We start from the raw sequence: 17,286 nt of genomic DNA, 5'->3' as shown, positions 1-17,286 counted from the left end.
CTGAGAATTGTGGCCCTCCTCAAGGATGTGCCCTTATATCCATATTCATTCTGATCCACAAAAATTGAGTCATTACTTATTTACTCCCATAAACTTAAAATTAGGAATTAGAGATTCTGGGACTTCCCTCCCTAGTGGTGCAGAGGTTAAGAATCCGCCTGCCAATGCAGGGGACACGGGTTCGAGCCCTGGTCCGAGAGGATCCCACATGCCGCGGAGAACTAAGCCTGTGGCCCACAACTACTGATTGAGCCTACATGTCACAACTACTGAAGCCCGCGCCTAGAGCCCGTGCTCAGCAAAAGGATAAGCCACCGCAATGAGAAGCCCGAGCCCTGCAGTGAAGAGTAGCCCCCGCTCGCCGCAACTAGAGAAAACCCGCGCAGCAACAAAGACCCAATGCAGCCAAAAATATAAACAAATAAATAAATGAATTTATTTTTTTAAAAAAAATAGAGATTCTAAGGAGTTGGCTGTAATCCTACAACTGGTAACAGAACAAGTAAACTCAGGGGCTGAGCCTGCCATTTTTGGTGGCTGCTTGGGGGTTACATATGCTAATGACGAGCAAGCAAAGAAAAGCAGGAGTATGTAGCAAACTGAAACAGAGAGGCTTTCCCTGAGCCCCTTGTCAAAAACTGTAAGCCCTCAACCCCACCCTCTTCTCTCCATCCCATCTTCTCTAACCCTAAATCCACTTTTCCCCCTTCAACTTCATGTTACTTATTTGTTTGCTTACTTCTGTCTCCCTCTTCCATTTCTCTATCGCTGCACAAAAACATCACCCCAAAACTTAAGAGCTTTAGAACAAAAACACTCATCTATTTTTATCCAAATCTGCAGTTTTGAAAGGCATTACCCTGATCCCCAATGTCTAGGGACTCAGTTTGGGACTAAAACCTGAGCATGTCTCTTTTCCATGCATCGTTCTCCACAAAGCCTTGGGCTTCTGTTGAAGGAGATGATTGGTGGGCTGTGACCACTGGTTGATCTTTGAGCTGGACTCAGGCAATCAAGTTTCCTCACCTGCTCCCCTATCCTTGCAATGTACACTTTGCCTCCTGTTCCCCTCCTGTTCCTCCCCTGTTCAGACAGTGGGAGCTGTCCGAATGATGAAGCCTTGAGTGAGTAGGGTGTTGTTGAGACCATCTGGACAGTATACCTGACAACCCAGTTAAGTCTTCTGTATAAACCTTTAAGAATTGGCTGGGGGACTTCCCTGGTGGCACAGTGCATAAGACTCTGTGCTCCCAATGCAGGGGGCCCAGGTTCGATCCGTGGTCAGGGAACTAGATCCCACATGCATGCCGCAACTAAGGAGCCAGCGAGCCGCAACTAAGGAGCCCACCTACTGCAACTAAGACCCAGCACAACCAAAATAAATTTTTTTTTAAAAAGAGACCTTTAAAAAAAAAAAAAGAATTGGCTGGCAGGGATAGAGATCTTCTACTCTTTCAGCGCCCAAAACAATCCTAGTAAGCTCCCTTGCCTCTTAAACCTGCCTGCCTCTTTCTTTACTCTCTCCTTAGTGAGGGAGGGGAGTCAGTTTGTAAACCAGCAGCTTCCTCACAACATGGCAGCCCCAGAGTTGTCAACTTTCTCACTCACAGCTCAAGTCTCCCACACAGGGTTCTCAGAGGCCCAGAAGGAAGCTGCAAGCCTTCTGCTGACCTAACCTCAGAATCCCCCGAACATTACTTTGGCCTCATGCTGTTGGTCAGCCTAGTCACTAAGTCCAGATTCCAGGAGAGGGGTAGATACACCTCTCAATGGGCAGAATAGCTGGGATATAAAAGGTCTCAGTTTACAGTCTTAAAAATTGTGTTTGGAATTCCCTGGTGGTAGGGTTGTCAGGACTCCGCGCTTCCACTGCAGGGGGCCCAGGTTCAATCTCTGGTCGGGGAGCTAAGATCCTGCAAGATGCCTGGCACAGCACAAAAAAATTTAAAAAAGTGTGTTTGTCTCACCGTCTAAAAACAAAATGAGAGTTCAATGGATTAAATGGACTATTTCAGAACTCGTGAATTGACTATTAAACATAATCAACTGTTTTTAACAAATTTTAAGTGTTTTAAATGTTTGAAGTGTTTTAAAATACTTTGTGGGGGAGTTCCCTGGTGGCCTAGTGGAGTCAGGCTTTCACTGCCTGACCCAGGGTTCAGTCCCTGGTCGGGGAACTGAGATACCATAAGCCACGCGGCACGGCCAAAATAAAACAAAAAACTTTTGTGTTTGCCGGTATTATATACTTAACTCCAGCACTGCACAATTTACAAAGTGGAAGAAGTTTGTAGCAATATTTTGCCCTGTTTAATTCAGTGTTAAAATCTTGACTTTTTTTTCCTTTAGTTTTCACCAGGTTTAGTTGTTGAGTGTTTTGAAGCAGTTCATGTGTTGAAGTAGTTGATGAGACGCTAACTCAAGAGGACGCCACGAACAAAACGATCGCTTTTAAGTTGATTGGGGAAATCTTACTACGTAAATGCTTAATGGGGGTGGGGAGGAGGGAAAGGTCCTCATAATAACCATGCCTAGTGGGGATGAGTTCGGTCGGCTGCGAAACCAAAACCAAGAAGGTGAGACCAGACCCGAGCCCCGACTCACACCCTCAAATGCCTGGCACCAGGCGCCCCGAACTCCAGCCGCCCCCATCACCCCTCCGGGTCCCGATTCTTCGCCGTGCACCCACGCCACCTGGACCACCAACGGCGACGTGTCTCCGCTGGGAATTAGAAGGTCCCACATCCACCACAGAGGACATGGCGTACATCTAGAGAAACCTGGAGGTCAAGGAAACCTGTCCTTGGCTCTTCGAGGCCACACAAGCCGAAGAGAAAGTAACAGACTAGAAAGCCGCCTGAGGGCTAACTACCCCCAAACATAGTAATTTCTCAATGGAAATGACAAGGTTCACTCGACCTGTCTGCCTATTTCTCTACCATAAAAGACAATTATTGACCTACCTCACAGGGGTGTTGTGAGGATTAATAAATGTTGGTACAGTGCTTTGGAAATGTGAAGATGCTGTGTAAATGCTAAAAAAATAGCAAAAAGCTACACAAGTTTTCACACATCCGTCAGCTAATGTGTTTCTACCGAGGTGGCCTTTTTCTGGGAAAGAAGTACAGTGGAAAGTACATCCCTTGGCCCTTTGGTTTACTGACGGGGTGGGCGTAGACAGGAAGCAGCAATTGTGGGCTGCACATGAGTGTGGGGAGGTGAGGGGTGCTTACTAAACACATGTATTAATGAGTTGATGACTGTCCGAGGGTCTTCTCACTAACAAAACGTACAGAGAAGGGAAAGAATGTATGTTACTCCGTCGAGGTCATACGGGAGAGATTTACTTTGTAGGTCCAGAACAATTGAAAGGTTTATTCCATAGCTCACTGCTAGTCCCTGATAAAAGTAGCCAGCGCTGGTGAGTTGGGGCATTCATAAAACTTCTTAACCGTCTCCTGCCTGAGGGCCGCAAAGGTGCGACGGGAAGACGCCTAGTGGCAGAGACAAGGCAGCAAGGGGCAGTCTGGGGTTTCCCTCGGATGGTGCTTTATGCTCTGCAACCCCCGGCTGTGGGAATGGCCTGGGGAGACAACGTTGGTTGCAACGCTGGTTGCGGTGGGAAGCAAGGGACTGAGGGATTCGGAGTTTATGCGGTGAGAGTGGAGGATGGCAGGAGAGGAAATTTGTGAGAAAAAAGGAAGTGTGTCAAGCCTACCTGTATGTCAGTGAGGCACCAACCGGGTGACAGAAGTGTATACAATATTATTAATGTTCCGTAGTAAAACTATGTTAAGTTGAAGTCAAAATGATGTTTCTCTTCCGCTGGGGAGGCGGGGGGGAGGGGGGGTTCAAAAGGAAAACTGCTGAGAAGCGCATAGCTATTCAATACTGTAAAAATAAGAAGTGAGGGTCTTCCCTGCTGGCGCAGCGGTTAGGCATCCGCCAGCCAATGCAGGGGACACGGGTTCGAGGCCTGGACCGGGAAGCTCGCACCTGCTGCGGAGCAACTAAGCCCGAGCGCCACGACTACGGAGCCCGCGCGCCTAGAGCCGGTGCTGCCCAACAAGAGAAGCCACCGCAGAGAGAAGCCCCCGCTCGCCGCAACTAGAGAAAGCCCGGGTGCAGCAACGAAGACCCGACGCAGCCAAAAATAAATGAATTTATAAAATATAAAATAATAAGTGAAATTCTGTGTTTCGCTGCTGCTGGATAGAAGAGTATCAGTGTCAGTTTCAGCTCACCAGCCCTCGGCTAGCACATATCCGGTGACATTATAGAAAGAGCGGAGCCTGGGTTCGAGCCCTGGTCGGGGAAGATCCCACGTGCCACGGAGCAACTAAGCCCGTGCGCCGTAACGACTGATCCTGCGCTCTGGAGCCCACGGGCCTAGAGCCCATGCTCCGCAACACGAGAAACCACTGCAATGAGGAGCCCCCGCTCCTCACAACTAGAGAAGGCTTGCGCGCAACAACGAAGACCCAACGCAGCGAAAGAAGAATGACAAATATCTATAAACTCAGTTTTACAGATTAGATACGTACAGGAAATTGGTGGTTGCCAAGGGTGGAGACGGTGGGAGGTTGCTAAAATTTGGGGTAGGGCATGTGAAAAGGTACAAATCTCACTCATAAGTCATGAGGACATACTACACAGCATGATAACTAAGATTAAAAAATAAATTAAAAAAAATAAACCACCAAAACACAGAGGGGAGCACAAACGCAATCCCGCACTGCCATAAATCATGCAGTTCCGTTTCTCACACTTGGGGAAATCACAACGGTCAACATCCGCAGAACGATGAATAAGCTTCGCTCTGGGTGTGACCACTCGTACCTCGAGTCAAAGCGAAAACTTGCTGAGAAAGTCTGGGTTCTGTTCTTAAGCCTGAGATCAGTAACCTTTACACGTATGTGTGTATGCGTATATATATTTGTATGTGTGGGTCTTTGACCATGCCCGTCGGCTAGCGCAACCCTAGTTTCCCGACCGGAAGCTGAAAACAGGCCTACGGCAGTGGTAACCACTGGGTCCTCGGGGAACACCGTGTTTCTTTTATTTTATCCCTTAACACTAGGTGATCCTCAGCATTGTCTCAGTTTCCGATGTACAGCTTCAGATCGCTCTCCATTGGACGTTACTTCAAGATACCGAATTAAATGCGCTACACAGTAAATCCTCCTTACTCAGCTACTTTACATACAGTGTTTCGTATCTGTTAGTAGGCCCGTACTCCCCAGAAACTTTTCCAAACTCTGTTCCCGATGACGGCGAGTGTTTCTATCTTACAGAAAGCAGAATTATTACTGTACTTTCTGGATTTCAGAAGGTGGATAACGACGTGACTTCTTTAGTATAATAACCTGTTTTCGCTCGTATTACTGCAAACAGTAGTACGTACTACCCTACCCTTCCGCATTCCTTCGCGGCTCGCTTCTTCACTACCATACGCAGGCTCAGATTGCTTCTGAGAAACCACCATAAACGTGAAGGTTATGAACGACAGAAAAGCGTTAGGTGGTTGTAGTTAACAGCCAAGAAACAGACTGTCAAGCTCTACTTTACTACGCGGCTCAGCACACTACAGCCTCTCTGCAACCTTACGGCGAATAATTGCAGTGTAGCGAAAGAAACAGCTCACAAAACTCACAGCCGCACGCGAGCACCGCACTACACCCCCGAATGAGAAGTATGCGAGTGCACCCAAAGAACCACACGCAGTCGTCCACAGAACTGAAGCAATTCTACTATTCAACAAACACAAACATCAGGGGAAAGCGCGAACGCAGTCCCCCACTACCACAAATTATGCAGTCGAGTTTCCCACATTTGGGGAAATCGCAGGGGTCAGCACATCCGGAGTGCAATGGATAAGCCTCGCCCTGGGAAAACCACCTTCGTGATCATGGTATCTCCCCTGCCAGGTAAGTATGAGTTGCGAAGCTCGCCTCGTCCCACACCCTCGCGATCGCCCACCTCTTCACGCACGCTCACTTCCCTCACGCCCTCTCCGCGCCCTCCGCCCCTGCATGCCCCTCGCTCCGGGCTCGCCCACCCCGGGAACAACCTCGCGAGTCCTCGGCTGTCCACACGCAGGACGCGGAAGCCCAGCCGGAGTGGGACCAGCAGCCTCTGCGCGCCTCGCTATCTGCATACGCCACGCCCCTCTCCGGAAGTCCCGCGCCTCTCAGCTTTCCCCAAGCCCGCTGAGGACAGCGGGGAGAACGCAGGAGGGATCTGCTCAGAGCCTTCGACTTAAAATGAACATTAGGTTCTTGTTTCAAGTTACATTGAGGGGTTTCACCTTTCGCACCGTCTATGTCTAACCTTTTCCCCATTGGGAAATCGCTATGTTTGGGGGCACTTAGCCCTCAGGCGGCTTTCTAGTCTGTTACTTTCTCTTTGGCTTGTGTGGCCTCGAGGAGCTTCGGGCAGGTTTCCTTGACCTCCAGGTTTCTCTAGATAGGACCCAGGCGGAGTGGGACCAGCAGCCTCTGTGCGCCTCCTCATCTACACACGCCACGCCCCTGCCGGGACCTTTTCGGCGTCCCGTTCTTTCCCGCGGGAGATACGGACCTACTAATTCCCGGCCGAGATGCGCCGGTGTCTCCGGAGGGAGGGCGTGGGCGAGCGGCGACGAGTCGGGACCTGGAGGCGGGACCCGGGAAGGCAGGAGGAGCTCGCGGCGCCTGGCGCCCTGCAGTTCAGGAGCAGGTCGGAGCTCGGGTGTGGTCTCACCTTCCTTTCAGTGAAAATGACACGGAACACAATGTCAATCAAATGTTAAATAGTAAGATCAGAGTTTCGTCATCAGTTTAACATGAAATTGTTTGAGTCCTCATCCATGATCTTTCGTTCAGATCATGCAGTAATCGAATCCTGCAACAGCAAAGAAAAACGAACAGAGACTATCAGGGCAAAGCGTTCCTGCAAGGGGTAGATGTGTGGGCCGGGAACGGGTGTTGAATGGTTTCCGAAAATCGAATGCACGGACGGAATTGTCCCGTTTTCGTCCTGAGGGACTAGGCTGCCTCTTTCAGCCGCCCGGATTTGTCTTTTCCTCTTCCATACGTGAAGATTCTTTCTCGAGATCAAGTGGATCCTCCCCAGACGTGAACAAAACGATTCAAGTATTGTGTGTCGACTTCCAGTGGACCTTGTGCTGCATTATACTGCTGTGGTCGGTGCTACGGAGCAAAGCGAGGCTAGACACAGGACTGGAGACTATAGGGTCAGGGGAGGTTTCCTGAGGTCCTAACTGCGAAAAGATCAGAGCAAACGTATTGTAGCACCCTTTTTTCTTTTTCTTTTTTTCTTTTCTGGCTGCGCCGTGGGGCATGAGGGATCTTAAGTTCCCCAACCAGGGATGGAACCCACGCCCAGCTGCAGTGGAAGCGCGGAGGCTTAACCACACCACTGGACCGCCAGGGAAGTCCCAAGCACCCATTTTTGATTACTGGTTGTCTCAGGAAGTTTCCTTTCTTAGTGTGTGTTTCCTAAAAATAGAGCATTTTCTTATCTAAACCCAGGATAATTATAAAAATCAAGAAATTAGCATGGATGCAATATTATTATTTACCCTATCAACATGATTCCATTTCTATCAATTGTCTCAGGAATGTCCTTTATAGCAAAGGAAAATTCAAAATCACATGTTGCATTCTGTATCCTGTCTCTTTAACCAACTTTAATCTGAAATAATCCCCAGGCCCATCGTTTTATTTCATTATGCAGGCATTTTTGAAAATTACAGGCCAGTTATTTTGTAGAGTAGCCTTGGTTTTTAGGTTGTCCTGTATTTCCTCATAATTACATTCAAGTGTGCTTTTTTTTTTTTTTTTTTTTTTTTTTTTTTTTTTTTGCGGTACGCGGGCCTCTCACTGTTGTGGCCTCTCCCGCTGCGGAGCACAGGCTCCGGACGCGCAGGCTCCGGACGCGCAGGCCCAGCAGCCATGGCTCACGGACCCAGCCGCTCCGGGGCATGTGGAATCCTCCCGGACCGGGGCATGAACCCGTGTCCCCTGCATCGGCAGGCGGACTCTCAACCACTGCGCCACCAGGGAAGCCCCTCGAGTGTGCATTTTTGACACGTAGACGACATAAATGGTACTGTATCTGTTTACATGTTGACTTATGTCCCTCCCCCCCCCAAAAAAATGCTGAAATCCTAACCCCTGGTACCTATGAATGCGACCTTATTTGGAAATAGAATCTTTGCACATACAATCAAGTTAAGGTGAGGTCAGTAGAGTGGGCCCTAATCCAATATGAATATTGTCCTTATAAGAGGAAAATGCCATGTAAGGACAGAGACACGTAGGGATAACGCCATGTGATGACAAAGCACAGATTGGACTGATGTAGCTGCAAGTTAAGGATCGACTGTCACCACTAGAAGCGAGGAAGAAGCAAGGAAGGATTCTACCCAGACTCTCAGAGGGAGCATGGCCCTGCTGACTCCTTGAGTTTGGACTTGTAGCTTCCAGAACTGTGAGAGAATAAATTTCTGTTGTTTTAAACCACCCAGATTGTGGTACTTTATTATGACAGCCCTATCAAATTAATCCAGTGTCCTCCTCTGGGCATCACACTGCAGGCACGTGAAGTCAGTGTGTTCAGTTATTGGTGGTGTCAACATTGATTACTTGGTTAAGGTGGTGTATCAGTTATCCAGTGCCGTGTAACAAACTACCCTAAGACTTAGTGATTTAAAATAGTGACCACGTGATTTGCTCACCATTCTTCGTGTCAGCAACCGCAGCTGGGCTGAGCCGGGCAGTTCTGCGGCTCTGATGTAGGACCACTCGTGCAGCTGCAGTCAGCTTGTGGGACACTGGGGCGGGTCAGTCTGAGGGCCCTCAGTTGACATGATTCATCTTCACTCCCCGTAATTTCATCCTCCAGTAGGCTAAGTCAGGCTTCTTCTCATGGTGGTGTCAGGACAGCAAGTGAGAGCGACTCCCAACGAGCAACTGTTTTTCAGTCTTCTGCTTCCATCGCATTTACTAATGTTCCATTAGCCAAAGCAAGTCACGTAGCCAAGCCCAGAGTCAACATGGGAGGGTGCTGCAGAAGAACATGGTACCGGGGCCAGTATTGTAACCCTCTGCCACTGGGGGTGCTCACCAGGTCTGCCCCTTGTAATTATTAAGTAATTTGTGTGGAGATAATTGAGGATATGTAAATATCCGTTACAAAACCTTAACGCAATAGTTTTTAGTATCCACTGTTGACTTGCATTATGGTTGCCAAATGTTGATTTTCTAATTCTGTCATTCATTCTACATTTCTTAGTTGGCATTCTGTTGTAAGGAAGAATTTTCCTTCCTTCCCTATGTAATCAACATGAACTCGTGGTTGTGTTTAGTTGTTCATAATCCATGACTGTTTCCGTTTATTTTGATGTTCGGTTGTTCTCATACTGGGCCTATGAAAGACCCTTCAGGTTGGCTACTGTGTCCTTCTGACACGTCCATATAATTCTTGGAGCATTTTCTGGCACAAGATAGTCCAGGCTCATCTTGTACCTTCCCTGACTCCTGAAAATCATCTGTTTCTCCAAAGAGCCCTGGTTCTTTTTAGTGGAGAATGACATTTAGAAAGCAAGATCAGGACAGTGGGTTTCCCTACACATGTCTATATCTATTAAAAATAATGGGCCCGGGAATAAAGACGCATACATAGACACTGGACTCGAGGACGCGGGGAGGGGGAGGGTAAGCTGGGACGAAGTGAGAGAGTGGCATGGACATATATACACAACCAAATGTAAAATAAATAGCTAGTGGGAAGCAGCCGCATAGCACAGGGAGATCAGCTCGGTGCTTTGTGTCCACCTAGAGGGGTGGGATAGGGAGGGTGGGAGGGAGACGCAAGAGGGAGGAGATATGGGGATATATGTATATGTATAGCTGATTCACTTCGTTATACAGCAGAAACTAACACACCACTGTAAAGCAACTATACTCCAATAAAGATGTTTAAAAAAAAGGGGGGGGGTTTGCCCAGGTACTTCCCTCGTGGCACAGTGGTCAAGAATCCGCCTGCCAATGCAGGGGACACGGGCTCGAGTCCTGGTCCGGGAAGATCCCACATGCCTCGCAGCGACTAAGCTCTTGCGCCACACCTACTGAGCCTGCGCTCTAGAGCCCGCGAGCCACAACTAACTGAGCCCGCGAGCCGCAACTACTGGGCCCGCGTGCCACAACTACTAAAGCCTGTGTGCCACAACTACTGAAGCCCGCGCGCTTAGAGCCAGTGCTCCACCACAAGAGAAGGCACCGCGATGAGAAGCCCGCTCACCTCAATGAAGAGTAGCCCCCGCTCTCGCCACAGCTAGAGAAAGCCGGCGCGCAGCAACGAAGACCCAATGCAGCCAAAACTAAATTGATTAATTTAAAAAAAATAATAATGGGCCTATACTGATATCTTCAATTCCAATTTTCAACTTAACACCACATGGTTCCTCCTCGCCCTCCGCCATTCTGTATTTGTATCTCCTTTCTTCAACAGTGAGAACCTTGACTCCCAGCCTCCATTTACTCATTAGCTCAATCCTACAATACAACAGCATTGGTACAAAACTGTTACAACCACATAGCTATGAAATACCAACCTACTAGTATTTGCAGTTCTTGTCTTTAGAGTTGAAAACGGTTATGATCAATGTACTGTGTTCAAAAGTCATTTCGGTTGGTTATTTCTACTCCAGTGTGGTTACACTAGTCATCTGAGATACAGTTAGGTTAATTTGTACTTACCTCCAATTTTAGGGTCTTTTCCCCCTGTATTTTTAAAAAAATGTCATTTATCTTTGGCTGCGCTGGGTCTTTGTCCCTGCGCGTGGGCTTTCTCCCGTTGCGGCAAGCGGGGCTACTGTTCGTTGTGATGCGCGGGCTTCTCATTGCGGTGGCTTCTCTTGTTGCGGAGCCCTGGCTCTGAGCGGGCGGGCTTCAGTAGTTGTGGCTCGCGGCCTCTAGAGCGCAGGCTCAGAAGTTGCGGCGCACGGGCGTAGTTGCTCCGCGCGGCCTGTGGGATCTTCCCGGACCTAGGGCTCGAACCCGTGTCCCCTGCATTGGCAGGAGGATTCTTAACCATCGCGCCACCAGGGAAGTCCTCCCTCTGTATTTTTTTTTTAAGCAGCAGTTTTTCTTTCTTTCCTTCTTCCTTCCTTCCTTGATTTTGGCTATGCCGGATCTTAGTTGCGGCACGTGGGATCTTTAGTTGTGGCCTGTGGGATCTTTAGTTGCGGCATGTGAACCCTTAGTTGCGGCACGCATGCAGGGTCTAGTTCCGTGACCAGGAACCGAACCCCGGCCCCCTGCATTGGAAGTGCGGAGTCTTTCCCATTGGACCACGAGGGAAGTCCCTCCCCCTGTGTTTTAAAAACATATCCAAAATGTTAACAGAGATCCCCAAATAATTACATAGAAAGGTACGCTCAGAAAACTGTCACTCTCTCCTTGCACTCACCCATATAGGCAATTTCATCAGTTCCGGTTTAACACTCCTGGGTTTCTTTTTGACAGACGGTGTATAATTTTCTTTTTTTTCACATTTTTCATAGACAAAGGGTAGCATACTACATATATGCGTGCACTTTATTTTTTTCACTTAACATCGTCAATGCGTCCTACCTATCTAGAGAAACCTGGAGGTCTAGGAAACCTGCCCTAAAGCTCCTCGAGGCCACACAAGCCAAAGAGAAAGTAACAGACTAGAAAGCCGCCTGAGGGCTAAGTGCCCCCAAACATAGCGATTTCCCAATGGGGAAAAGGTTAGACATAGACGGTGCGAAAAGTGAAACCCCTCAATGTAACTTGAAACAAGAACCTAATGTTCATTTTAAGTCGAAGGCTCTGAGCAGATCCCTCCTGCGTTCTCCCCGCTGTCCTTAGCGGGCTTGGGGAAAGCTGAGAGGCGCGGGACTTCCGGAGAGGGGCGTGGCGTATGCAGATAGCGAGGCGCGCAGAGGCTGCTGGTCCCACTCCGGCTGGGCTTCCGCGTCCTGCGTGTGGACAGCCGAGGACTCGCGAGGTTGTTCCCGGGGTGGGCGAGCCCGGAGCGAGGGGCATGCAGGGGCGGAGGGCGCGGAGAGGGCGTGAGGGAAGTGAGCGTGCGTGAAGAGGTGGGCGATCGCGAGGGTGTGGGACGAGGCGAGCTTCGCAACTCATACTTACCTGGCAGGGGAGATACCATGATCACGAAGGTGGTTTTCCCAGGGCGAGGCTTATCCATTGCACTCCGGATGTGCTGACCCCTGCGATTTCCCCAAATGTGGGAAACTCGACTGCATAATTTGTGGTAGTGGGGGACTGCGTTCGCGCTTTCCCCTGGTGTTTGACTTGGTGAACAAATAGACGACAGTTTCGGTAGTACTCCTATGGAGCCGTTTTCGGTTGTCGAGTGGCGCTACGTGCTGCCTGTGCTGTGGCATTTTTTTCTATGGCGTTGCTGTGCGCAGCCCGGTGCTCTTCAGATGCTGACTGCTGTGCTGTGGAGTTCCCGGTAGTTCGCCGTGGGCAGTGAACGCACAACGTGTCTTGCTGCGCTAGTCTGAACCGGTTTTTTTCCGTAGATTAAATCACCTGTCCGTTTTTTGTTCCGTGTGGCGCTTACCAGCAACGTCCGCGTTGCCAGATAGCGGAATACAGGAAGCAACGTCTGTGAAGAAAGCGGTGCCTGCAAAAACAGCCGTTTGCCCCAGTATGAGTGAAACCGGAGGCTATCATAGTAGCAAAAATCAGCTGACAACACACACTATGTGTAGGCCGGTATCGTATAGAGTCCCGAACATAATGTAACTTGACTTATGAAATAACAGTAGAACCACAGGCACAGGAAACAAAGCGCTGGAGAAAGCCAAGTCAGGAGTACGGGGTTGATTGAATAGGGAATGCTATATATAAAATAATGGAAGTTACCTGTGAAGAACGTTCAACTTCTATACGGCATCCTGAAATAACGTATAATGAAAAACAACCCTGAAGTTCTGTGAAGTTCTACTACACCTCGAACTGGCACAGTATCGTGAACACTTAGTTTAATAAGTAAAAGTTTTTAAAAAGAAGTATGGAGGCAACTCCCTGCCTGTCCGTGGTTAGGACCCCGTGTTTCCACTACCACGGCCCTCGGTTCAATCCCTGGTCAGGAAACTGAGATTCCCGAAGCTTACGGGTTTAGCGGAAAAAACCCTAGATATGTATTTGCATGTTATATATACAACACCTGCATAAACACACACGCGTACACATATATGTAACTTATTGATCTCAGGCTTCAGAACAAAAAACAGAGTGGAAACTGTTCTCCAGCAGGTTCTGAGTGCAGGTAAGATGAGAAATACGGTGTCCTTCGTACAGAAAAATCAGGGAACACTCCCTGTTCAGCTTCATCAGCAACGTCTCTGAACCCCATTTGCGTGAGTCCTAGGGTGAGAGCTACTAAGGACAGAACCAAAAACCCAAACGGAGCCCCTGAGCCCTGGGAGAGGGCGCACCAGTCCACGCCCTCAGCCTCCAACCTAGCCTCTTTCAGTACCTTATCACTTTAGGAGAATGGGATCATTTTTACAGATAGTAGAAAAAATGCAAGTCAAGTGTGTAAGCACCTTATTTTTCTCACATACCTGCCCCTTCTCTTCATGTACGGCTCCTGCTGATTGAAGCTGTAGGGGAGGCAAAACTTTACTTTTTACCCTTTGAGGCTCTCTGGCAGGGCCTGAGTATTAATGGATGTAAAACAGGAGGGGGGCACTTCCCTGAGGGTGCAGGGATTAAGAATCCGCCTGCCAATGCAGGGGACACGGATTCGAGCCCTGGCCGGGGCAGATCCCCACATGCCGCGGAGCAACTACGCCCGTGCGTCGCAACTACTGAGCCTGCGCTCTAGAGCCCACGAGCCACAACAACTGAGCCCGCGCGCCTAGAGCCCGTGCTCTGCAACAAGAGAAGCCACCGCAATGAGAGGCCCGCACACCGCAACGAAGACTAGCCCCGGGTCGCCGCAACTCGAGAAAGCTCGTGCACAGCGATTAATTTAAAAAAACAAAAAAAATTTTTTTAAACAGGAGGAAAACATGCAGATTTTTACATGTATGTAGATGAAAACCCAAATTAAGTGGGTCTCCGAGGAACCCTGGTTCCTTTTTTTTTTTAAATAAATTTTACTTTTGTCTGCGTTGGGTTTTCGTTGCGGCGCGCGGGCTTCGCATTGCAGTGGCTTCTCTTATTGCGGAGCACGGCGCGCAGGCTTCAGTAGTTGTGGCGCTACGGGCTTAGTTGCTCCGCGGCATATGGGATCTGCCCGGGCCAGGGCTCGAACCCATGTCCCCTGCATTAGCAGGCGGATTCTTAACCACTGCGCCACCAGGGAAGCCCACCCTGGCTCCTTTTATTGGCCCTGGTTCCTTTTGTTGGAGAATGATACTGAGAGACCAAAATCTGGTGTGTCATTGCTGTTAGGCCCCGTACCTATTTTACTCAGTGGATTATATTCCGTTCTTATCATTACCTTGATTTGGCAGTGGGAACCCTTTCCAACTGGCTCTTGTGTGCTTGACATGCCACCGAATCAGTCACTGTACATTCCTTTACTTTTGGGCACAGTTGCATGTTCCAGGCTTGTATTTTCCCCACCTAAGAGCCTCGCCTCCCCTGGGGGCTGATATGCCCCTCCGCCCTCCTGCCCACAATGACTTTGTGTCGCAGTGAGGCTTACTGCGGAGCGATGGAGAAGGACCATCAGGTTTCTCAGGAGAGAGCACATCCGGGGCTCCACAAGGCCCATGGATATCCAGCCTCGGCTCCCCTCCTTCGCCCACCTACCCCGATTCCTTTGGCAGAGGCGGCTGCTTCCTGAAAGAGGTCAAGGTTCTGTGGACTTCCTGGAGAGGCACTGGAGTCCAGAGGGAGGGGCAGAGGGCACAGGTGTCCAGGTTGGACTCCTTACAAACTTTTCTGATCCCACCTGGTGTGTGCCCACCGCCCAAGACCGCTAACCCACCCAGCAGAAGTCCCACAGAGGCACGGCAAGCCACACCAAAGTGGCCTTCCCTCAGCTGGGTGTGTCGCCGCTCTCTGACCGGGCAGCAGGCACCTCTGCCCCTCGGACGGTGAGGGGCAGTGCCTCAGAGGTCCCCTGCTACTATTCTCTGTGACACCCAGACAAGAAGAGTTGGCCGTGCTGAGACTCACACTCCCCTGTGCCGGTCACCCAAACCCACGCACCCCGCCCACTCCCCCAAAGCCAGGTTCCCAAGGGTTCCACACCTCCACATCCCGTCGGGGGTATATCCAACGAAGGCCTGAGGTTCTCTCTTTGGTCCTCATCCGCTGGTCTCTGCAGATGGTGACATTTGAGGCTGAGGTCTTTCTGTAGCTCCAGAGCAATAGACTCTTCCTGAAGGTCACCTGTCAGACTGCAGTGGCACGGCCTCCCAGGCCCACGGAGACTCCACAGACTCCAGGTCAGCCCCTCTTAGTTAGCAGTGGGACCGTGAGGAGGGCTGAGGCCGCAGCGGGGGCGCAACCGTAGGAGCTTGCCAGGAGAGGAAGACGGGGGGGGGGGGAATGCAGTCTCCGGTTTGAGAGACAGAACCAGAACCGAAAAAGGGCTTGTGGGCTCAGGGGTCAGGGGAGGGCAGGGCTGGGCCCCTGAGGTTTCAGAGAGCCTCGCTCCCATCGGGGTTCTGCTGTGACTCCTCTCGGTGAGTCTACGGCGTTTCCTTTCCACAGGAAGGGAGGGGCAAGGACCACCCGCGGCGTTCTTCTCGGCACCCACACATCCCACCCCAACCAGGCTCTGTCCGCAAGGTGAAGCTGCTCCTTCTTGCTGAAAGCCCGGCCCATTTCCTCCTGGGTGCTCTCTGCTTGGGCCTCAGCGGCTTCCTCTTGGCCCCGCCAATTCAGCCTTAAGGACCCAATAAAGGTAGCCAGCTGGTCAGAAGCCACAGGCCAGTGGTTTGTGCAAGGAGGTGAGGTTGAGAGCCCCTCCATGATGGCAGCTCCCCACCTGCCCACCACCCCACCCTCCACCCTTCTGCTCCCTGCCATCAGCCCCCATTGCCCCTGGCTCTCAGGGCTCTCTGAGCTCTGCCTGTGCTTTTGCTGTCAATCTTCCTTTCTCTCTCTTTCTCCCGCCCCACCCCCTTTCTATCTATCTATCTATCTATCTATCTATCTATCTATCCATCTATCTATCTATCTACCTATCATCTATCATCTATCTATATCCATCAGATGTAGCAGAAGAATGGGTGCGGGCGTTTTCCCACCCTTGTACGGAGTGTGAGCGATCTTTGCTCTTTCGGCGGGAACTCAACCCCTCCAGCGGCTACCAGGAATAGGTGCGAAGGCATATGAAAGCTGAGGTTTCCAGGGGGCCACACCACCCTCCTCCCCCTCAGACTGACAGGACACCTGAAAGGTTCTCATAGGCACTGTCAAGGCCCACTGAGAGCCCTGCTGCGTTTTGCTCCTGCCGGTGTCGGCTTCCGCGCAGGTACACAACTGTCAGTGTCTTGGAGGGTGGCAGAATGTGGCTTGGAAGATCTCGGGGTGGCAGTTCTGCCCCACAAATAGATTAAGACGGTTGGGAAGGTTCTCTGTCTCCCTGGGTCTGTACCTGTAGAGACCATGGGAAAGACAGGGAAGGAGAGAGAGAGAGGTTGGGAGATTGAAAGACTGTGACTGGGAGAGACAGAGACAGTGACCTTCCTTTGGGGGGCAGAGCTGGGGACTGAGCCCGGGAGTGAGAGGGGGTTTCCAGGAAGGGTGCCGTAGTTGTCCCTGACCGTGTGATGGCCTATGTGCTTGTCGGCCTCCAGGGCTTTGGGTGGGCAGCTCCTGCGTGCCCACCTGTTTGGCAGGGATGTGCGCGTGTCGAGCAGAGCGGGGGCGGTGGGTGAATAAAAGTGGAGAGGGCGCGGGCCGCGGTGGGGCCGGCGGGGCTGCGCGCTGAGGCGGGAGCAACCGGGCTGCGGGCGGGCGTGTGGCCTGCGGGCGGGAGGAAGGCGCAGGCGTGTTCCCCGGCCACGGCCCCCACGTGGCTGTGCGGGCGGCCCCCAAAGGCTTTCCCGCCTCTGGCCGGGGAGAGAGGATGCCGCGCGGCCTCAGGGCCGTGGGCGGGGCTTGGTCCCGGGTGGGTGGGTGGGGGGGCGGTGCCCTTCACGAGGGCGCAAAAGCGACGGGCACCTCCTTCGAGCCGGAATCGAACCAGCGACCTAAGGATGTCCACACGTGTCGGCTCTACAGTCCTCCGCTCTACCAGCTGAGCTATCGAAGG

General features: G+C 50.9%; 3 non-coding genes across 3 annotated transcripts; 1 reads left to right on the top strand and 2 right to left on the bottom strand.

Moving 5' to 3' along the window:
- Positions 1-5,771: 5,771 nt before the first annotated feature.
- On the bottom strand, positions 5,772-5,935 carry LOC132504514 (U1 spliceosomal RNA). Its single transcript, XR_009534924.1, has one exon. It is a non-coding gene; the product is annotated as a U1 spliceosomal RNA (small nuclear RNA).
- Positions 5,936-12,174: 6,239 nt separating this feature from the next.
- Positions 12,175-12,338, top strand: LOC132504474 (U1 spliceosomal RNA). Its single transcript, XR_009534903.1, has one exon. It is a non-coding gene; the product is annotated as a U1 spliceosomal RNA (small nuclear RNA).
- Positions 12,339-17,196: 4,858 nt separating this feature from the next.
- On the bottom strand, positions 17,197-17,286 carry TRNAY-GUA (transfer RNA tyrosine (anticodon GUA)). Its single transcript is given in 2 exon segments — positions 17,197-17,232; positions 17,250-17,286. It is a non-coding gene; the product is annotated as a tRNA-Tyr (tRNA).

This window comes from Lagenorhynchus albirostris, chromosome 1 (genome assembly GCF_949774975.1).
Source record: "Lagenorhynchus albirostris chromosome 1, mLagAlb1.1, whole genome shotgun sequence".
Lineage (NCBI taxonomy): Eukaryota > Metazoa > Chordata > Mammalia > Artiodactyla > Delphinidae > Lagenorhynchus > Lagenorhynchus albirostris.
Note: the sequence above shows the minus strand (reverse complement) of the source record. Positions and strands in the feature narration are given on the sequence as shown.